The 23,547-nt window shown below is 38.5% G+C and overlaps 1 protein-coding gene across 1 annotated transcript in view; it reads left to right on the top strand.

The window, feature by feature from the left end:
- The window catches only part of LOC109917904 (protein phosphatase 3 catalytic subunit alpha-like), a 342,103-nt gene that overhangs the window by 219,079 nt on the left and 99,477 nt on the right, over positions 1-23,547 (top strand). The gene's annotated exons all lie outside the window — the stretch shown is intronic.

Here is a 23,547-nt window from a genome sequence, read left to right as displayed (position 1 = left end):
CCTGCTGTGTTCGTCCAGCTCTACACCTTGTTAACTCATCGTGTTCTGATGTTCATGTAAAATCTGCATAATGCCAGGATCTCAACTAGTAGCAGACCAAATGCAATACATCATTTATGACATGTCACTGCTCTGTCTCTGTCTCTAAAAGCATGTTTTGATATTCTTGGGCATTAGAAAGCATAAGATTAAAAAAAAAGAGTTGCAGTGAGGAAAGGGGATGCGTTGAAAAGTAGTATGTCCACTCTAGCACTAACTGTAGCTTTCTCTTCATGCCTGACAGCAAGAAGTTGGTGAAGCAGAATAAGACAATATCATGATAAGACAATCACATCATCAGTGTTGCAAAAGGCTATGTCACAGCCAGACACAAGATGTTCCACCCCATCTCCTCCATAGATTTCATAGTGACTGCTAACATGTCTGTCACCTGCTGCTTCAGCCCTGTTTTCCTTCAGTAATACAAGAACTTGTCCTGCAATAGAAATCATAAAATGTCAGCAATTATGTTGTTTTATGTTTGACTAATGTGCTTGTCATAGATGAAGAACTACAGTAGCTGTTCCATAACCAATTCATGTTGTCTAATTTCCCTATTTATTTGGAGTTTAAGCTTTTGTTCAATTCCATCTGCCTTTGTTTTTCTCTCTCCTCACTTTCCATTTTTGCCTGTTGTTCTTCTAACTCAAATCTTTTGCTTCATTTTCTTTAAGACTTTCCATTTCTAACTCTATCTATCTTAGCTAATTCCAGAAGTTACATCTTAATTTCATGTTTAGACAAGGAAAGGTGGGTGTGAGGTTGCCATCATCGTTTGAGGGTGAGGCTGAGGTAGAGTATGTGAATTTAAGGCTCAAGTCCTGACTCTAATGTACTCTAATGGTTGAGTGCTGAGGTATGGTGTGTATGAGATGCTGTATGAAAATACACCAACTGACATTGACCAGCCACATTGCACCATTGAACTTTACAAGCAGAGCTCCCAGTTCTTTGGTGCAAGACTTCTTGCATTAACCTTCCCTGTCAACTGCTCCCATTCTGTTAATAGGGTGGTGTCCTTTATTGTTTTGAGGGAAGGGATTAGGCAAATTTGGCAAGGACAACAGAATGGCTATGTAGGGGATTCAGCTAACCTTTCACTCTGAATGACATCTTATCTGTGACCAAACTCTAGCCCAGAGTATGATCAATAGGCATCAGGTGCCTGCTTCAACACTCCACAGATGCCATTGATCCCACAGCATTTTTTTCTATTGCAAATTCTGCAAACTTAGAAAGTTCTGTCGTGTCAACTTTTAATTGATAAACTTAAAGGACAAACTCAAATGCATTGAGTATTGCTTATTTCATTGTTTCATAATCTGTAAATTGTTCTCCTAAAATTAGCATTCACACTCATAGCTCCACCTGACAAAACACTCTGTAACATTAAGGTCCAAACATCAGTCCAGTTATTTTCTGAAGCGCCTTTTCACCCCCTACTCAGTAAGTTGAAGTACTATCAGTTTTTAGTTAAATCCAATCCTTCACTGGAACCTGAATCATCTTCTGAGTTAATATCTCCTTCCTTCCTTTTTGCTCTAAGATGTTCTGTTGCCAATTTATGTTGTCTAATTTCCCTATTTATTTGAGTTTAAGTTTTTCTCTAATTCCATCTCTCTTTGTTTTTCTCTCTCTTCACTTTCCATTTCTCTCTGTTGTTCTTCTAAGTCAGTCTTTTGTTTCACTTTCTCTCTCTGAGTTAAGAGTTTTCGTTTCTAACTGTATCTTAGCTAATTCCAGCAGTTACATTTTAATTTCAGGTTTCCCTGCTTCCAAATTGAAATGTTAGACAGTCAGTTGAAGCACCTCCTCCTTATGAAATCTTACTTTTATTACTACTTCAAATTTATCTGGTCTCAGTATAGCTTTAGTCAAAGATTTCAAATAATCCATTATTACGTCTTTCATTTGCAGAAAACTCCAAGCATCATTTAAAATACATGCAGTAAACTTCACCACAATGTAGCTGTTTTATGTTGAGAACCTTCAAGTACCAGTTAATTTAAAAAAGGACAACTTATATCCAATTAATTCAAACCTTGCAAGAGGCCCCACTTTCTATGATCCTAGTGATGTTAATGCTGGATACGTAAAATCTAAGATGGCTTGAATGATAACATTTTGCTTTTTTATATTTAATGTGATGGTATTTCACTGAAGCATAAGCACACAATGGTGCAGATTTATCTTTAACAATAAATAAAAGTTTATTACGTCAAAAAATTAAGATATAATAGAAGCTATCAAGCTGTTTATGTTTAACATACTTTGAAATGTTTTGAAATGGATAGCCGGACAAAATCCTAGTTATCTCAAAACCATTACTTTTGGTACCCAAATACCAGTGATACCTTCTCTATCATATCTATGGATTTGACTTAACTGTTCCTTTCAGTCTGGTATTGGGAGCTTGATATCCTTTTCCTTGATTATTCAAACAACTGAGGTTAAACTTTCTAAGCTTTAAATAACCTCTTCAAGTTTCTACCCAAGCTCTTTTGGTCTGGAATATAAATAACTAAAATTCTTATTTCTTCACTGTTCTGAATTAATTCCTTTCACTTGGAGAAATTATTCATCTATCTGACCCTCGCCAGGTATTCTGCAAACTGAAACCAAAATGTTTCTAATCTATGCTTTCCTAAGTAAAAATATTTAATTCTTGATTCTTCTAAAGCAAAAGCAAACTAATTCCTTTCAGTATTTGCACTCTCTGATTGTGAAACCCTCACAGTACAAGCAAACTCACATTATCACCTGGTAGGACTCCAGTCACCTGTTATATGTCATGTACCGGTTTAAAATTATGGCTGCAGACAGATTGAAAAACACATAGACCAAAACCCAGATGTCTTTAGTTCAATGTCCAAACTCTAAAATAAGTTACATAATTGAGCCAATCTTATGGAGTTTGCCTCTCTGACATTTTTTCTTCTTGAAAAAAGGGACCTGTGCATTTCGGAGAGGAGATTCCTCTCAGGGCTCTGTCAGAAATGTGGGGTCATACTTCCGTTCTGACAGTTCTTTTGTAGCATAGAACTGTAAGTGGAAGCAAACCACAGTCACTTTGCACAGCAACCAGTTGCCATTATTTTGAAATTTAAAGGCCCAAGCAGCAGCCTGGGAGTGAAGAGTTTGGGTCAGATCTGGCAGATGGGAAGATGGGTGACGGGTCAGGTCAGGTCTGGCGGGAGAGGAGAGCAGGCAGTCGGCTCTGGCAGTGGTTGGTGTTGAGTACCTTGGGGAGGAGGGTGGGTGAAATTAAGATGGGATCAGGTTGGGCCAGTAGTAGTGAGGGAGTAGGGTTTGTGGGTCAGGTTGGGTTGGGCTGGGCTGGTGTGGTGTGTGGGTCTGCCAATTGGGTCTGGCAAGTGGAAGAGGGTTTGGAGAGTGGGGTTATGGGTGTGGATTGAGATAAGGGGAATGGTGTGCACAGTGGTATTGGATGGTAGGGAGAGGCGGGTTCGCAAAGGGTTGTCAGTCAGGGTTTGAGGTGTGAAAGGGGTCTAGGCGGGTATGTTGGGGGTGGATGTGGTAAGTTTAATAGTTACTGAAAAATGAGACTATGTATCTAATAATCTAACTTTTCCTGAGTTACATTATTTAATTTAATTGAACCACTCTGATCAAAATTGAAACACTTTGATTGAAATGGACACTTTGAGGGTTCCAGGTCCAGAGGAATTGCCAATACATAACTGAATTGCCTGGGAATTTCCTTCAGAGTGTACTATGATGGGGATTCCACCAGTTCCCCATTTGCATCTCCGATCTACACTGGAATATATGGGACTGTCTGTCCTAGAGAATGTTCAACCCAACATATACAAGTCTCTCACCTTACATCACAGTTTAGTTATTGCAGTCAAAATATATTAGTGTTTAAGAACAGGCTAAATAAATGATTGATGAATAGAGGAAAAAACCTGATACATAAATGGGATAGACACGTGAATTTAGGACAAATGCTTATATAAAACATAAAAAAAATCACTGACTTTTTCGACTGAATGACCTATTTTCATGTTGTAATTTCTATATAATTCTGTGATTAACCAGAGGAGCTTGGTCAGGGAGACTCTTATGCAAAGCACAATGTCTACACATAGATCCACCCTCTAGCTTTCTGTAAGTTATCCAACTGAATGTAACACATTCAAGTTGCTGCAGTCCTGAGATTTGAATTTTCAAACACTGTTAATCACTGATTACACATATGCTAACCTATTGCTTATTTTTCTAATTAATATGAGGTGAAAATGAAAAGGGCATATGCTAACGGGCATGAAGGCAAATAGCATCAAATATGTATTATATGTAGTGTGCTGACTATGAAGATATCTCATGGCATTTTGTCTATTTCATTTTTCCCCTACATGATAAACGTACGGTTCTATATTTTAAATTCTTACTTGCTCTTTTGTGTATAAATTCAGTTTTCCAATCATATTTTATACTATTTTGCAATGCTGAACATAAACAATTCTGAAGTCAATTTAATCATATGGGTGAATATGTGTAGTTTACATTTCTGCAAATACGGTGATTAAATTATCTTGCAATATTTTTAAGAAATACCTAACCCTAATCAATAAAACTTTTTGAGAACATAATGAATAAGTGAAAACTTGGAATTATTTATTGATTGATTACAAAATGCCTGTGCAGATCTGCATTGATTCTATGTTGGGATCAAAGGCCAGATCTGAGACTTGCATGTGATTCATGTTGCAGGAATTTAAAAAGAAATATTATCATTTAGATCCTTCAAGTTTGTGAAGAAACCCAGCTCATGGAGTCTAAAATATTTCACTCAACCAATGGTTTATTTCTAAGTCAATTCCAACTCGGAAATCGTTAAACATTAGTGTCTTATGTTTTAACGATAAGAGAGGCTTTCTAAAATAACGATTACCAATTTAGTCAAACCACTTGTATTTGTTGTAAGGTCATAATTGAACAGCAGATGCTAGCCTTAACATGCTTAAACAAATATGGATTTAATAAATACATTGGAGTGTTTACTTGTCTATAAAATATAATTTAGGAATGGCAAAAGCTTCCCAGGAATATTACAGAGAGAAGCCTTGAGCTGATTATGTAGAGATTGGCATTGAAAGCACTTTGGACAAAAAATACAAATTATATTTACTTATGTCATATCTGCTTTAATGAAATTACTTATGTTATTTAATTTTTAAAGCAAGCATTAGTATTACTTCAAATGTAAATGAGGAGAGATATAGTGTTTATCCAGAGCAATCAGATTGCAAGATCATAGAATGTTGCAGCACAGAGGAAACCTTTCAGTTCATCAACATTGTGTTGGCTTTTTTGTCTGATTTGTTAATACGTGTGAGACTTTTCCCCATAACCTTCAAGACTAGGTAGCTTTACACATGTGTCTAATTGTCTTTTAAAAGTTACTACAAAATCTGATTCCACCAGGCTTTCAGGTTACTTGTTTCATAACTAATTTCTATTTTCTCTATTTATAGAGAATATTTCTCTCTCTATTTTCCTTGTCAGAGGAAGTAGTATATCTCTGATTGGTTGATTAATAACTCTCATAGTTATGAATAATCTCTAGTATATCTCCCCTTAAGGTATGTGCACAGAGGTAAGTAGTTCCAGTTTCTCCATATAGATGAACTCCTTTGTGCTTTGTAACAGAATTATTGGGATAGATATTACTTGACTTCACCAGATATATTATGGGCAGGGAAGTACATAAAATAAGTTGGCTACCAGCTCACCATCTTCCCACCCAATCCTGAGCTCACCCACCTAATATAGAGGGTGGGTAGTTGCCAAAATTGGTCTACCAAAGGTAAATACTTACAGGTCAATGAAATTTGTTAACAGCTCAATTGACACAAATATGACCCTGTCCATGACATAATATGGTTGACACGGGCAGGAATTGGCAGCCTTTTTTTTTTAGAAACAAGCTTATATAAGTGCGGGAAGGAAAGGGAGTTTTATCTTTGGAGCACTTGCTTTGTGCATTAGTAACACCCTTCCAGAAGATAGTAAATCTCTTCTTTCCTTCCCACAAGTACTTTAAAACCCACCCTGCCATCCCTCTCAACCCCTCCCTAAGATCACCAAACCCTCCTAGTCAAATGTCCCTTATATGCCAAGGTCTGGGATCCATTGGGATCTTCATTCTGGGCCCACTTGCAGTGCTAGCTGTGGTCAATATGGAGTTGTAGTGTAACTGGCACTGCTGGCCAATGAGATTGACCAGTAGCTACAGAGGGTGGAAAGCCTTGCTATAAAGGGACTGAAATTCCTCTATCCAAAATTGAGCACTCTCACACTGTAGTTTGACAGTGAGGCAGGTTTATTTTGAGTCTATCAGCTGGCTGCTACCATTCCTTCTGAGCTGTGTGTTCCAAACCCACATAAATTTCTGTACCTTTTCCATGTGGTTAGTGAGCACAGGTAATGAATTATAATAATGAAAGATAATAATTTTTTCAATTATACCGGAATCTGCCCAAAATATTCAACTTAATAATAAGAAAATCAATGATGTTTTGTGATCTGCAAATTAGGACAATATTCCGAAGTGTTTGAATGAATCAGATCTTCCTCAAGTCTGCAGTGTCTTCTGGATGAATCAGATTCATCTTTGCCAAGTGAAAATTTGTATGAATTAAATCTATATACTCGTTGGCAGTTGACAGAGACTCAGACATATGATTGACTTTGCCCAGAGCATAAAAATGGCATTCTGGATTGGTCCACCATTATAGAAACTATTCAACTCTTATTTCCAGAATGGATTTCCACAATGGCTTCAACATTCTCTCAGTTAGAAAATGTTCCAAATAATGTGAAACCTGACATTATAGTGGTGACAATAATCTTTAATTCAAGCACACAATGAGCAATAAAATTTTACTAAGTAGGTTTGAAAAAAACTATTTTGTCAGGTTTTCACTGCAATGTTATTGTCAGTTAGGCTTTTGGCAGACTTATTATGTGGCAATTTAATCTTTAGAAATTAATTTTATTAATGAGGTTGTCGGTGGATATTGCTTTATTTATATTTATTGGCTTTTCAACATGTATAAACCACAGATCATTGGATTTAGATTTTTTTTAGGCAGTGAAACAAAGAAAACAGAAGGTCATTGATGATTGTAGATGCTACCATAGGAGCTACAAGCTTTCATTTTGTTTCAAAATTAAGATACGCAATTCAAATATATATTTGCTTAGATTACACCGTTAGCGATGATGGTACTTTACGCCAATACAGTAGTGAGTGAGTCCCGCACTGCTTTTGGTGTCATTTTTCAGATGAGGCACTAAACTTGAGGCCTTATCTGTTGGAGGAAAGCAGAGTGTTTGTTCCCAATGCCAATGATAGGTTGCCTCCATTAAAAATGGCTGCCATGATCCACGTGCAGAACTCTCAATGTAGCTGCAACACTAAGGAATGCATACAAATTCAAGGCTCTTCCTGGTTATTTCAGTATCAGAGTGGCCAATCTCACAATCAAAGGGAAAACGATTTCTGTAATCTTCTTGCCTGTGACATCTTAATATTTCATTAATCACATCAGATGAGAAGAACATGGAATTAAGGGAAATGGGGCTTCACTCAGCGGGAACTTTGTTAATCTTATTTTTATCTATTCATGGGACGTGGCCATCACTGATTAGGCTACATTTATTGCTCATCCCTAATTGCCCAGATAGAAAAGTCAACCACATTTCTGTGGCCGTGCAGTCGGATAGTCCAAAGCAGGGAACGATGGCAGATTTCCTTCCCTGAAGGACAGTAGTGAACCAGATGAGTTCATGCTACAATTGTCAATGGTCGCCATTGGGCTAGCTGGAAATGTGAGCAGACTTGCACAATCCAGTCCTACAGTTCCCGTTTATAAATTCCATGCACTTATAGTACAGTGTTAGGCCTGGGCTAATGAGTACTATTTGTAGGAAGTTTTCAGTTTGAAATAAAATGTACAAAACGATTTGTCAGATTTCTCATTGCAACCCTGTATTTCTGTGCAAATGCGAGTTGCTCTACTTAGTAATGGCATTGTCTGTAAACAGAACGGGATGCACAAGATCTAGTGGCCTTATTTCAAAGAAGACCAGAGTAATTATCCTGTGTCCTGGAAAACGCTTATCCCTCAATTGATATCTTGAAAAACAGAAAATCTAGTCATTATATTGCTGTTTGTGAGAGTTTGCCAAGTGCAAAACATCTACTGTGTTTCCTGTTAAGAGTGACGACACTTCAAAAAAGTACCTCGTTGGCTATTAGCTCCTTGAGGCATCCAATGGTTGTGACAAGTGTGAAATACATGAGAGTATTTCTTTTTGTTTAGTCTTGCTCAATGTATAAAATGTCTTGGAAGATATTATTTTAATTCACTCATATATAGAAATGAAAGAATAAAGGAATAATTTAATAATTGAATGATTTTTGTCATTTGAAAAAAACTGATATTTATACATTAAGTGAACTTTATTAAAAACATAATTTAGAAGAGTGGGAAAGTGATTGATGACTCAAGAAAATCTCACCAAAAATGGCAGAAAGGATAAATTGCAGAAGAGAAAGCCATGTATTTGTGCAAAATATGCATTTTATGTATACACATTTTCATGGCATACGTAGAATGCATACAATAAAGTACTTTGATCGTTCTGTGTATAAGTCCCACTTTCTTCCATAAGAGACTATTGGTCCTTCGTTTTAGAACACAAACTGATTTATTTGTAATTATTGACTAATGTGGAAAGTCCAAAATAGTACAAAATGTTCCAAGTTTGATCAAATTTAATTTTGTAACCTTTATGGTTTAAGCATTTGCATATAGAATGAGCATGCTAAATTTCTGAAATATTTTATCTTGTCTGATGGGTAATGCCATGTAATTGTTACCACAGATGAAACAGTATTAGTAGCAGGCAATGAAACGATTCTTAGCTGCTGGCTGCCTTGTAGAATGAACAGATTTTCACACTCCAATTCTGTCTTTCAAGTTATCACTGTCTAACTAGTGCTGCAAAGAGTAATAAGGAATTTCTGAATTTCATATTTAATGACTGATTATTGGGGAAAGGGAAATTGATGACAACTTCTTCACATACATTTCTAATCAAACTATTTATGAAAAAATTAGGTGAATGTACATAAAATAATTCCCAAGACTGATAGCAACTAAGGAGCGTCTCACTTTATTTCCTGTACTCCTGACAGTCATAGAGCCATAAAGACTGAGTGAAAATAATTCTACTCAAATTTACAGGTTTTTTTCCATTATAACTCTGGTATGGATTGAAGATATTTGCCATGATGGCATATGTTTCTCAGCTTTACTGCCTGGTGATAACCTGAAGACAAAGATGGCTATTCTATGTGGAGCCCACTTTTGAAATAAAAACTGAGAAGTTGCTATAAAGGACAGGTGATCTGCTCCACGGAATATTATTCAGCCAGTTTTATGAAGATACATTATCGGAAATATTAAATTAGAAAATCATTAACTAGTTTTTTTTGGAAAGAAAACTTTGCAAACCAAAGAAGCCGGGAGAAAACAAAGAAAAATATAGCATTTATAAAGAATATGAGCTGCTTGATTTGAGTCTTTGAATCTACAGTACTTCCAGGATGAGATCACAAGACACAATTTGTGTATAACAATACTGTTTGATTTTAACACAGTCGGAAATGTAGCTCATCTGAAGTAACAGTGTTCACACACTCTCTTTCTCTGGAATCCTCTTTATTAAACAATTTATGAAACTATTTATTAAACAATTGTTTTGTTAAACAATTTATTTATGAATACAACTGGGACACTACATCACCACAGGAATGAAGAACTCAATTAAAGAACTCAAATCTATGTCGTTGTTTCTGGAAAAAGAAACTTCATTCAGCTATAACTGATGAGGAAGACACTCCAAGATAATAACTTGTGCACAAAATGACTTCAGTTACAAACAAACATCTGGACAATCTGTGAATACCTATTCTGTCTGGATTTAACGGTTACTTGACCAGAGTTTTTTGTGTTTTTTTTTTCTCCCAAGGAACGGAGGAAGTTTTTGTTTGCAGTAAATTAGTTCTTTAATTGTTATTACAGGAACATGGCTGACTTGTTTCTGCTCCTTATCTACATATAAAATTCAAAATATCACCTCATCTTTTAAATTTAACATTTATTACCACCAATGGAGGAATGTTAGAAATTTCCCCTTCCAAACTTAGTTGTAATACCAGCGAACACAAAAAAAACCTATCCCACTGTCTTGTAATAATTTTCTAAACTGACTATAGGGCTCAGTTGGTATGCAGTATTTGTGAAGGTACATACATGAACTGAGAAGCCTATTTTAGAAATTTGTATTGGGTTTTATTAATATGGTACTGAGTTGGCCATTCTTTTCACATGGGGAGGGCATACTTCACTTTTTTCTCTTCCATGGAGGGCTAATGAGAAAATTTCAGAAAGATAATGGTTGCCACGACAGTAAACATGAACTTCTTCAAAATATATTCAAAAGCAATAAATTCATAATTTAAATGATTCAATAATAGAAATAATCAATAAAAAGTGTCAAGCAGCAAAGCTTAATATTCTGAAGAAGGGTCTAAGCCCGAAATGTCAGCCTTCCTGCTCCTATGATGCTGCTTGGCCTGCTGTGTTCATCCAGCCCTGCACCTTGTTGTCTCGGATTCTCCAGCATCTGCAGTTCCTACTATCTCTTACTGGAAAAGCTCAGCAGGTCTGGCAGCATCTGTGGAGGAGAAAACAGAGTTAACGTTTCGGGTCCGGTGACCCTTCCTCAGAACTTTATGCATTCAACTGAAAGTGGCCAACTTTTGTTTTCCAGAAAGACCTAAATGGACTTTGGTAAAGGCAATTTTTTAAAAGATGAAACGTCAAAAAAAATTAGCAAGGCAACGTGGCAGCCTGACTACTGTTCAGTTCCCTCACAACACCCGCAGTTACAGCTCAGCACACAGTTCCTCTTCACCCTCATTGCTTTCTCTGTGTGTAGTCTGGCTCTCGGCTCCTTCTCAAACCAAAATCTCCCTGAAAGCTTCCTATTCCCAGACCCAGTTGCAGACTCGCCGCCAATTCCAGGCCTCAGGCTGCTCACTGCTTTGCCAGTTTTCAATTGGTTTTCTCTCATTCTTACTGCTCTTAGGTTTATTACTAAGCCTGCTATAGCACATACAGGAGAGAAAGGGTCACTGATTGGAGGAAGAGGTCCTCCTTACAAAATCTTCCACTTACACCTACCTGTGTTTGAAACTTCATCTCCAAGTAAAGCATCAATAAAACCAAAAGAAACAATAAATTTTTGTTTTACATTATCTTTTTTGGGCAATGATCCTTCTCCTGTTAGTTTATTTAATTATTAATTATGGCAACCTTGCGCATGAACTATAAATTTGTGTACCAGTAAAGTGGATTTCACACCATTGAGCCATTTGAGATGCTCTGGCAGACCGTACGTGGCCTGCAGGTAGGTTGGGCTCCCCCAGTACACTGTGTAGCGGTGCTCTATTATTGTCTGAAATAAATGTATGTGATTTTAAATGCAATTGTGAAGGTATAGTAAGATTAGTATCATTCAGCTTTAAACTATCCCTCACACATTACAGTTGCAAAATCTATTTTTAATGAGTTCGGACTTTATCAAAAGCTTTCTGAAAAATCAAATTACACACCACATCAACTGATGCTCCCTTTTGTATTTTACTCATTACATCGTCAGCAATTTCTAGTGATTTTATCAAATAAGATTTTCCCTTCATAAATACATTTTGAAACTGACTAATCCTGCTGATATTTTCTAAGTGTCCTGTTATTGCATCCCTTCTAGTAGACTTGAGCAATGCACCTACTACTGATGTTCATTTTATTGGTCTGTAATCCCCTGTTTTCTCCCTCCTTCCTTTTGTAATAGCTGGGGCTATTCTAGAATCTATAGAATTTTGGCAGATGAAACAGAATGCATTTCTATGGCCACCTTTGTTAGTACTCAGGGATGTTCGTTATCAAGTATCAGGGATTTATCATATGTTGGTCACTTTAATTTCTCCAGTACTTTTTTATTCATCAATGCCGATTTCTTTCATTTCTTCCTTTTAAGCAGATATGTGTTTCAATATTATTTCTGGTAATTGTAAGAAAAGGCAATGGCCTAGTGGTATTATTTCTTGACTGTTAATCCAGAGAGCCAGGTAACGTTCTGGGGACCTGGGTTTGTATCCTGTCACGGCATATTGTGGAATTTGAATTCAATACAGATTTGGAATTAGGAATCTAATGATGTCCATGAATCCGTTGTCAATTGTTGGGAAAAACCCATCTGGATCACTAATTTTCTTTTCGGGAAGGAAACTGCCGTCCTTACCTGGCCTATATTTGACTCCAGACCCACAACAATGTGGTTGACTCTTAACTGCCCTTTGGGCAATTAGGGATGGGCAATAAATGATGGCCTAGCCTGCGATACCCTCATCCAATGATTAAAAAAATGTTACTTGTATCTTCTCTGTGAAGACTGAACTGAAGTAGGTTGCCATTTCCTTGTTCTCCATTATCAGATTTCCCTATTCTACTTTTACAGACTGTTTTTATGTGCATTGCAAATTTACTCTTATAGCCTATTTATTCTACTGTTTATCAAGCTGTTGGTCTTAGTTTACCAAATGTTGAACTGCTCACAATCCACAGGCTTGTTACTTTGTGACATTATATGACTCGTCTTTGGATTTAATACTATCCTTAATTTGTTTTTGTTAGCCGTTATGGGACCACATTTTCTTTTCTATTTTTGCATCAGGAAAGAGTGTGTAAACTGTTGCAGTGCATACATTCACTTGTAAATATTAACCATTGCCTATCCACAGTCATGTCTTTTAGTTAAGATACCCCCAGCTATTGTAGCTCACTAATACCTCATTCTTTTGTTGTCCTTTGTTTAGATTTGGGATCCTAGCTTCAGTTTGGACCACTTCACTTTCTATCCCAAAAAAAAATCCTATCATGTTATGGTCAATTCTTCCCTAAGGCACCTCACACACTAACGTTATTAATTTACCCTTGCTCATTGCCAGATGTGAGATAGCCTGTTGCCTAATTCATTCCTCAATGTACTATCTATGATCCTGAGCATGAAAGCCCAGAAGAACAGTATACTTCTGGGAAAGAAGCGCCATTACTAGATGTGACACTTGCAGCTACCTGCTCAGATACTATCACTGCACACCCCTTAGAGGCTATTTTAGCGACTGTATATAGATGTGATGGGTTAATGGGCACAATTGCAGGTGGTCAAACCAGGGTCAAAGAATAGACAATGTGTCACCTCCCTGCAGGGTGAGATCATAAATAAAGTTTGCTGAATCTCATTTGCTCAAATGAGGAAATTGATGGACTTCGCACAAGAAAAGGCTGATACCTTAACATTTTGGTGCATTGGCAGGTGCAAGAATCATTGAGGTCCAGCTCCAACTTAGATTTCATACAGAACTTGATGTAGGGCATCATGTTGTGTTTGTAGAGGACGTTGATGAGGCCACTTTTGGAGTACTGTGTACATTTCTGCGCACCCTGCTGTATGAATGATAATATTAAATTGAAGAGGCTTCAGAAAAGATTTGCCAGGATATTGCTGGGACTGGAAGGTTTGAATTATAAGGAGAAACTGGAGGCTGGAACTTTTTTCACTGGAGAGTAGGAGGTTGAGAGGTAATCTTATAGAGGTTTATAAAATCATGAGGGGCATAGATAAGGTGAATAGCAATGGCCTTTTCCCTAGGTAGGTGAGTTCAAAACTAGAGGGCATATTTTTAAATTGAGAGACGAAAGATTTAAGAGTGACCTGAATGGCAACATTTTCTCACAGAGTGGTTCATAGTGGAATGAACGACCAGTGGAAGTTGTAGATGCAGGTATAGGTAGAACATTTAAAAGACATTTGGACAGTTACATGAATAGGAAAGATTTAGAGGGATATGGGCCAAATTCAGGTAAGTGGAACTAGTTTATTTTAGAAAACTTGGTCAGCATGGGCGAGTTGGACTGATGGGTCTGTTTCCATGCAGCATGACTCTATGACTCTAATGGTCAGCTCCATGTCGATGCATGGATCCAGCTCTGATGTAACATCTAATGTCAATGTCTAGCTTCCTTTGTAAATAGGTAGAAGCATCAGAGTGCTACATTGAAAGCTGAGATTGTAATCATGAGATCTCTGGTCAGGTCATCAGCCTAGCATGATGCTTTAAATGGCTTTTGTGGTGCACTGGTAGTGACTGACCTTTGGACCAGAACTACCATGATGCTTTACAAACAGAGACTGCTGCTATCAATCACAGCAGATTGCATAATCAGTGGTGTATGGAGGGTTTCACAGCAGTCCAGCAATCTGTGTTCCAGCAGGTTATTAGGTTTCCTGAGACGCTGGCCTAATGAATAACGGTGACTCCAGTAAAAAAACTTGTTTCAGAGATAGTAGGAACTGCAGATGCTGGAGAATCTGAGATAACAAGGTGTAGAGCTGGATGAACACAGCAGGCCAAGCAGCATCAGAGGAGCAGAAAAGCTGACGTTTCTGGCCTAGACCCTAGATTTTCTGAAGAAGGGCCTAGGCCCGAAACATCAGCTTTCCTGCTCCTCTGATGCTACTTGGCCTGCTGTGTTCATCCAGCTCTACACCTTGTTATCCCAGTAAAAAACTTGTTTTTTTTTTCTTGATGACAATATTTGTCCTCTCATCGTTGCCATCTTGCCAGTGCATCTGCTGTTGCTTATGAGCCAGCCAGCTCAAACTACTGCTGCCCTTGCTGAGATAGCGCAGTCCAGAAGTGGGCAGCTGTGTGCGAGAGGGGGTGTTAACAATACTTACAAGGTCCAGTGTGGTGGGTCAGAGGTCAAATCAGCAGTAGTCTCTCGAAAGTTGTCTTGGTCTGCTTACTTAGCTGCTTCTGGCCTGCTCACAGGACTCCTGTGCTGTCACTTCCCATAGCATAATCATTGATGCAGGCCATTTCTCAAGCCATTGGGAACAGGTTCCTCCATTTTATTCCTTACTTGACATTCATAATGCCAAAATCCATGACTCAATGAGACTAATTTTGTGGCTGTTACGTTCGGACATCATTTATTTACGGCCTGATGTTATTCAATTCCACTGAGATGGTTAATTATTTTGGTTAAGTGTTTAACTGTAATTCCTTCCGATGTTGAAAGATACTGTCATCAAAACCTGATTTTAAAAAAAACAAAAATAACTGAGGAAAGCAATCAGGACTGAGAAAAAGCTGAATTGATTTAAAATATGTTTATCATTGGAGCTCTGTATCTTTTCTTTTCTAGTGACATTTTTGATTCTTTTAACTATTATTTCAAATTTGAACTTGTGTTCAATGACAATAATCAAATGCCATAGATTTTTTTAGACATAATCCTAGGGAATGAAGCCGGTCAATTCGTTAAGTGTCAGTGGAAGAACATTTTGCAGGTAGTATGATAACTGTTTCAAAGTCATTATGGAAAGGGATAAGGATAGTGTAGAAGTTAAGTCTCTAAACTGGGGGAAGGCTGGTTTCAATATCATTAGAGAGGATCTGGCAAACATAGCTTGGGAGCAGCTACTTGCAGCTAAGATTACATTTGGAAATGGTAGTCTTTTAATGAGAATTCAAGGCCAGCATGTTCCTCCAAGAGTGAAAAGCAAAGCAGCATGTCAAGGGATAGCAAGAGTTTGATAAAGGAAAAGAAGGAAGCATATGTTCGATAAAAAACAATTAAAAATATGAGAGGCCCATTAGGAGTATAGAAAGTATAGGGTGCTTAAAAAAACTAGGAGGGCAAAGAGAGGCCATGAAATATCTTTGGCAGATAGGATTAAGAAAAACTGCTAGGAGTTTTGATTTTGATTTTATTGTCACATGTATTTTATAGTAAGAATACAATAAAATACATAGAAAAGCTTTCTTTTGTCACCACGAAACTGCACCATTTTTAATACTTTAAAAAAGGTATAGCTTGAAGAGAGTCTATCAATCCTGAACCAGCTCATCATCATCATCAACAAAGCCTCCACAGCCATCTCTCCACCACCGCTTCACCGCCATCTACACTGGATCCCAACCAATATCAAAGTCGCTGATCCTCAGGCACCATCTTTGCCGTTGGGCCATTACTCCTCCACCACTGCCTCACCGCCACCTACACCAGACCAACCAATGCCAAAGTCACATCTCTCACCGCTGGGCCCAGCTCACTGATGTTGCTATGATGCCCTTCCGCCACTGCTTTGCCACTGCCAGCGCCGGAACCAATCAACAAAGAAGTTGCCGATACTCAGGGCCATCTTTTATCGCTGGGCCTACGTTGCCAACGTTGCCTCTGCTGATGTAGCAGCCTCCAATCCAGGTTCTGTGCGTGCTCTGGAGAAGTAAGTAGGGGCTCACGCTCCTCTGTCCTGGGCCCCCTTGAGGTCTGCAGTAGTCTGTCCAAGTCCATGCCCTGGGCCTGCTCGAGGTCCGTACTGTGGGCTGTCGCTGCCGCCAATGCCGTCCAAGCTCAGGACAAGTTAAGTATAAAAAAAAGAAAAGAAATGTAAAGAAAGAGAAAAAGAAAAGCATTTGGAGCTGATGATTTGGAGTATATGGGAGGCAATGGCCTAGTGGTATTATCCCTGGACTGTTAATCCAGAGACCAAGACAATGTTCTGGGTTCGAATCCCACCATGGCAGATGGTGAAATTTGAATTCAGTAAAAAATATCTGGAATTAAAGGTCTAGTGATGACCGTGAATCTGTTGTCAATTGTCAGGAAAAACCCATTTAGTTCACTAACGTCCTTAAGGGAAGAAAATTGCCATCCTTACCTGGTCTGGCCTACATGTGACTCCAGACACACAGCAATGTGGTTGACTCTCAACTGTCCTCTGGATAATTAGGGATGGGCAATAAATGCTGCCTAAAAAAGCAATGCCCTCACCCTGTAAATTAATAAAAGGAGATGAGTTCTGGCATAGGAGATCAACTCCAGTGCCATCTTTTGCAAGTATATTAAGCTTACGAGGTATTCCAGAGAAACAATGGGGCCTATTAGAGAACAAAGGGACAAACTGGGTGTGGATCCAGAGGACATGGGTGAGGTCTTAAATGAATATTTCTCATTGTGTTCACAAAGGAGAAAAAAGTTGTAGTTGGAAATTTCATTTGTTAGTGAGCTTCTAGAGCATGGTAAAATCAGTAAGGAATAAAAGGTTTTAGCTGACATGAAGGTGCATAAGTGACATGATGGGATATAACCCAGGCTGCTATGGGAGGCTAGAGAGGAGATCGCTGGTGCTCTGGCAGAGATATTTAATGTAAGATAAAAAGGTGTAGAGCCGGATGAACACAGCAGGCCAAGCAGCATCAGAGGAGCAGGAAAGCTGACGTTTCAGATCGAGAACCTTCTTCAAAAACCCACTGTGAAGCCAAAATTCCTACTATCTCTGTAACAATTTTAACCCCACTGCGAAGCCAAATTCCTACTATCTCTGTAACAATTTTAACCCCACTGCGAAGCCCATTCCTACTATCTCTGTAACAATTTTAACCCCACTGCGAAGCCATTCCTACTATCTCAGAGATATTTAATACTTTGCTGGTCACAGGTGAAGTGCCAGATGACCAGAGGATAGTTAATATAGTTTCTTTGTTCAAGCGGGGCAGCACAGATAGGCTAGGTGATAACAGAACAGTTAGTCTGATGTTAGTGTTAGGGAAAGTATTAGAAAAAATTCTGAGGAACAGGATTAATCAACACTTGGAAAGGCAGGGATTGATCAGGGATAGTCAACATGGATTTGTTAGAGGTCAATTCTATTCCACTAATTTTTGAAAAGGTGACTGAATATGGTAGTGGTTGGTAGTGCAGTTGATGTGGTTTACATAGACTACAATAAGGCCTTTGGCATGGTCCCACATGGAAGGCTGGTCCAAAAAGCAAGAAACCATGGGATCCAAGGCAAGTTGCAAACTGGATGTCTTACAAATAGGAGGGTGGAGCATTGTTTTTGTGATTGGAAGCCTGTGACCAGCGGTGTGCCACAGGGACCAGTACCGGGACTCTTGTTGTTTGCTACGTACATCAACAACTTGGAAGTGAATGTAGAAGGTATAATTAGTAAGTTTGCAGAATGACACAAAAATTGCTGATTGATTAGAATTAGGTTTATTGTCACATGTACTCACATGAGTACAGTGAAAAGTTTAAAAAGTCACCGCTTACAGCGTCATCTTAGGTACAAAGGTACCGAAGTACAGGATCTTAGGAATAAATTAGAAAAAATAAAGAAATAAGAAGTTTAGCATTACAATCCTTCACGCCATCTTAGGTATCAGGTACCTAGGTACAAAATCTTAGTAATAAATTAGAAAAATAAAGTGAAAAATGTTGCTGATAATGAGTAGGATGGTCTTGGGCTACAGTCTGATATTGATCAGTTGTAAATTGGGCAGATTAATACTAGATGGAATTTAATCCTGGTAAGTGTGAGGCAATGCATTTTGTGAGGTCTAATAAGGGAAGGATTTGCACAATGAATGGTAGGCCCCTAGGGAGTACTGAGAAGCAAAGGGACCTCGGCATATAAGTCCATGAACCTGAAGGTGTCAACACAGATAAGGTGGTGAAGAAGCATACAGAGTGCTTGCTTTCATTAGTCAGGAATAGAATATAAGAACAGAGAAGACCTGTTGTAAATTTATAGTGCATTGTTTAAGTCATAGATGGAATACTCTGTGCAGTTCCGGTCACCACACTATCGGGAGGACATGATTGCAGAGGAGATTCACCAGGATGTTACCTGGGATGGAAAACCTCAGTTATGAGGAGAGATTGGATAGGTTGGGTTTGTTTTTCCTCAGAGCAAAGGAGGCTGAGAGGGGATCTGATTGAGTTATACAGAATTAATAGAGGCATAGATAGGGTAGATTGTGAATATCCTTTCCCCATTGCAGATGTGTCTAAGAGCAGATGGTATAAGTTTAAAGTGGTATGAGGAAAGATTTTTCACGCAGAAGGTGGTCTAAATATGGAACGTGCTACCTGAGATGGTGGTGGAAGCAGGTACTTTCAAACATTTAAGAGGCATCTGGGCAAGCACTTAAATTACCAGGGCATTGTAGGCTATGGACCAAGTGTAGGTAAATGGGATTAATGTAGTTCTTTGGACAGCATAGACATGATGGCGGAAAGAGCCTGTTTCTATGCTGTATGACTCTCTGTTCATCAAACTGAAAAATATGAACAGATCGTCTGGTATTTATTTTGTTCCTGCTTAGCTTTCTGAGCCGTTGTTAATGTTGTGTAATGTAATTGTGTAGCACCATAATTGATTAACATCTTACAACAGCACTGAATCTGAATGAATGTTTTAAATCCAGTACAAAGAGCTGAGGGCAACAAAAATGACTGCCAATTGGTTGTAAAAAAAAAGTAGCAGCTGCCTTCGACGCCATCCACAGTTATAGCAAATTAATAGCAGATAAAACTCTAACCTAATGGAAAAACTAATGGAATAAGTTTCCAATAAAAAAGAGTTAAAACTAGTCTGAGGCCGTTACCGCACCTGAAGCAAAAAAGCCAAGGATTGAAAAACTCTTACCGTTGGTTTTTGGGTCATTATATATGTTTGTGAATTGTGGTGTGAGTTAAAAGGCAAATAAGGTGGAGTGGGCAAGAAGTTTTCACCCACGCTGGGTTGAAAGCCCCAGTCGACCTATTAAAAGACGACCCAAACAGCTCTTCACTCAGTGCAAGCTTGCAGCATCAGTAGGCCTGTGTTAGTCACCCTGACCCTTACTCTCACTGGAGAAGTCTGACACAACCTGACCCCTGGTTCAGAGTTGCCCCTAGAGGTTCTCATCCAGGCTGTCCAAGAAAGAAACGAGGTCCCATTCCCTGGGAAGCCCTGCCATCAGGTGAAAGTAGCCTGGATTAAGGTTGCAGTACAGGTTGATGTCTGTAGACCTCACAAGAACTTGAGTCTAGTCCAGGAAGAGGATGAATATTTCCTGAGCTCTGCAAAGGTAAGTGGCACTATCCACCCATTACATGCTGGCACTCAGAGGGCATCACTCAACATAAATGTGTCATCGAATAGACATGTCACAGATTGATTGCCTGCAAGCCTCAGCACCACATGGATATGTGCACTGAATAGCTGTCAGTTCATGCTGTCAGCGTTATACCAGTTGCATGACAAATCTAATTGTTTACTGGTATGGCTACAAATGTTCATAAAGTGCTCATAAATCCATTGCCATCACACTCAATCCTCTTATTTCTCTGGGATAGTAGGAACTGCCAATGCTGGAGAATCTGAGATAACAAGGTGTAGAGCTGGATGAAAAGTTTTCTGAAGAAGGGTCTCGACCTGAAACATCAGCTTTCCTGCTCCTCTGATGCTGCTTGGCCTGCTGTGTTCATCCAGCTCTACACCTTGTTATCTCTTATTTCTCTGTTTGTAGGATAAGATTGACCACAACGCAAGGGAGCAGGCCTTGACTAGTAGAGGGGTGCCCTATCATTGTATCCCCATCCTTTTGAAGGGAGGCTACAGAGCTGACGGGGAAGACCAGATCATTACATTGCCTGCCCAGATGAAGAGGTGGGAGTCTCACAGGAAGCCAGTCTGTTGTTCTGTCATGTGCAGACAGTGGCACATTGTTTAGATAAGGAACTGTGTGTGCATGTTTAGCAGGTAATTCTTTCTCTTCTACAATGTACAAGTGGATACCAGAAGAGGAGGAAGCAAAAGAGGAAATGACCTCCCCCCAGTACCACAACCACCACCTTCGAGGAGGATGTCTCTGAAGTTCTCGTGGAATACGCTGCGTGGCATTATCTGCACGAAAATAGGGACATTCACCTCAGTGAATGCATTATCTGGAGTAGGCTCAGGGTCACAACTGAGTGAGAACATCATTGGCAGGGATCCATGGCTGATGAAGGAAGAAATGTCCAAGGCCTCTAACACCCAGAGGCTCCTGCTTAGTCCCATGCAGATGACAAACCTCTGTATTTGGCCATTAGAGACATGTTGAATTTGCAGAAAGACAGGCAGCAGAACATCAGGCAGTGCATGTCAGGGGCCACGAGTAGAGCAGGTGGAGGAGGCCATGCAAGTTCTGTCTATGGTCATGGTTCTGGCACATAGTGCTCCCAAATGCAGGAGTCACGACAGATCCCTGGATATTGAGAACAAACCATGATTGTTTGGCTGATGTGATCACATATTAGCTGCACATTAAGGCTCATGTTCATTCTCCTTTAATAAATTAATAGTACTGTCATTCTGTACAATAAACTGTTTTTGCTTGGCGGTACGTTCCATATACTTTGACATTTGAAAAGTATTCCTTTTATTAACAGTCCTTTGCTAACTACCTGTCAACTTTTTATGGTATGTGTATCAAAATAAATGATCAGACTTTGAGAGTAAATTGAAAGATATTTTGTTTTGCTCTATTTATTTTGCCTGAATAACATTTTCAGTTCTTCTCTGCTTACGCTGTGTAACACCAGTCATCCGCTTCAAATAGTGAGGAATTTTCAACTCTGTATTGGTGACAATGATCTACATAAATGTTTTCCTGCCTCTTATTGGTTGTGTGAAGTGAAAACATTAATTTTCAAAGTTCAGACAAACCGGACCTACTGTTAATGGTTGGAAAGTGGAACAATAACAACCAGCTAATGATTTAATATCTTAGTTCCTTATTTGCCAAGTTTACTCATGGCATCAGAATGGACAATATGCTGCAAAATTTGATGATTTTTTTTTGCTCCAGAGTTATTTAAATCCTGCCTAACCAATCATGCTGCTGAAATTTAGTAAATAATTCCAAAGTCGAGCTAACATAATGAGCATTCCATTTGGTATTTGACAATTTTTTGGTAATTCCATTTACTAAGTCCTCCTAACTGAGTCTTGTTGAGAGGATTTTCTTTAAAGCTACTTTGAGTGTACTGATCATAGAGTATCGATTTCTCTTCTCATGGCAAGTTTAAATTGCTGTGAAGATATTTACCATATCAGGTGACAAGTCCATTCCTAATAAAGAAACTAGCAGCCCTTGTAGTTTCACAGTTCTGTAGAAAGAAAACATGTAATTTCCTGAATATACTGCCCTCTTTCATGAGTCTTTACAGGTTATATTAATAATTATGTTGTTATAATCTTGTGCTATTACATAAATTATACATACAGGATAAAGAAATTTTCCTGTAATCCTTCAGAACTTATTCCTACAGCATTGCAGATGTTCCAATTTGTGCTGAAAATAATGCATGTGCTTTGTTTTCCCGTAAATTGGATGTGTGTACATTGAACTTCCATACATGTTTTAAGCAGTCTTGAAATTGGGGTCATATATCTTGGTTGTTATTTTTAAATCTTTAATTGTGTGGCCTTTAGTTCATCCTTTGCATGGTTGCCAGAGTGATCTCTATTTTATAGCTGGTCAGAATCCTAAAGCAGCTGAGTTAAAATAAGAATTTAAGAAGTACAAACAGGAATAAGCCTCATAGTCCCTCAAGCCTGCTGCACCATTTAATAGGATCATGACTGATCTTCTTCCCAATCCCACTTTCTCATTCTAATCCCATATTCCATTGATGCTGAAAATTCTATAATGTCAGTCTTGAATATACTCAACAACTGAGCATCCACAATCCTTTGGTGTAGAGAATGCCAGAGATTCACAACCCTCTAAACAAAGGAATTTCTCCTTATATCAGCTCTGTGTGTTCAACCACTTATCCTGAGACTATGATCTCTAGTCTAGACCGTCCAGCAGAGGAAACAATCTCTTGGTTTCTTCCCTGGCAAACCCTTTAAGAATTTTATATGTATGAATGAGATGACTTCTCATTCTTCTGCAGATTATATAGGTCCATTCTCCTCAGTGCTTCCTCACAGGACAGTTCTTGACCCAGAATACAATGTAGTGAAACTTAATTGCACTCTCTCTAAAGCAATGATACCAGTCCTGAGGATACCGTTTGCCTTTCTGGTTGCTTATTTTACCTGCATGTTATGTTGGTTTCTACTTGCTATGATTCCAGGACATGATGCATCCTCATTGAAACAGTATTAGCTTTGAGACAACTTTTTGTAAATGCAACATACTGAAATATTAATTGGTTTCATTACTGATTGGGCTTTTAGTGAGAATGAATTACTATTTAGCCCTAAAATCTGAAACAGTGCATGAGAAGTGTTTTAAAAAGTCTAAATTTGGGTTTTGTTGACACTTTATAAGCTCATAAAAAATTAATTTATCACAAACAATTAGATATAAAATATAAGCATCCTAACACTTTTTGGCAAAATATGAACAATAGCAGCCAGTGTTTATAAAGTAAACATTTGAGTGGAGCATTTTATCTAAGTTTAGCCTAATTTCACAAACAGTACAGTTACAAAGCCATCTAGTTAAGT

Source organism: Rhincodon typus, chromosome 12, assembly GCF_021869965.1.
Source record: "Rhincodon typus isolate 14 chromosome 12, sRhiTyp1.1, whole genome shotgun sequence".
In the NCBI taxonomy this organism is placed as follows: Eukaryota; Metazoa; Chordata; class Chondrichthyes; order Orectolobiformes; family Rhincodontidae; genus Rhincodon; species Rhincodon typus.
Note: the sequence above shows the minus strand (reverse complement) of the source record. Positions and strands in the feature narration are given on the sequence as shown.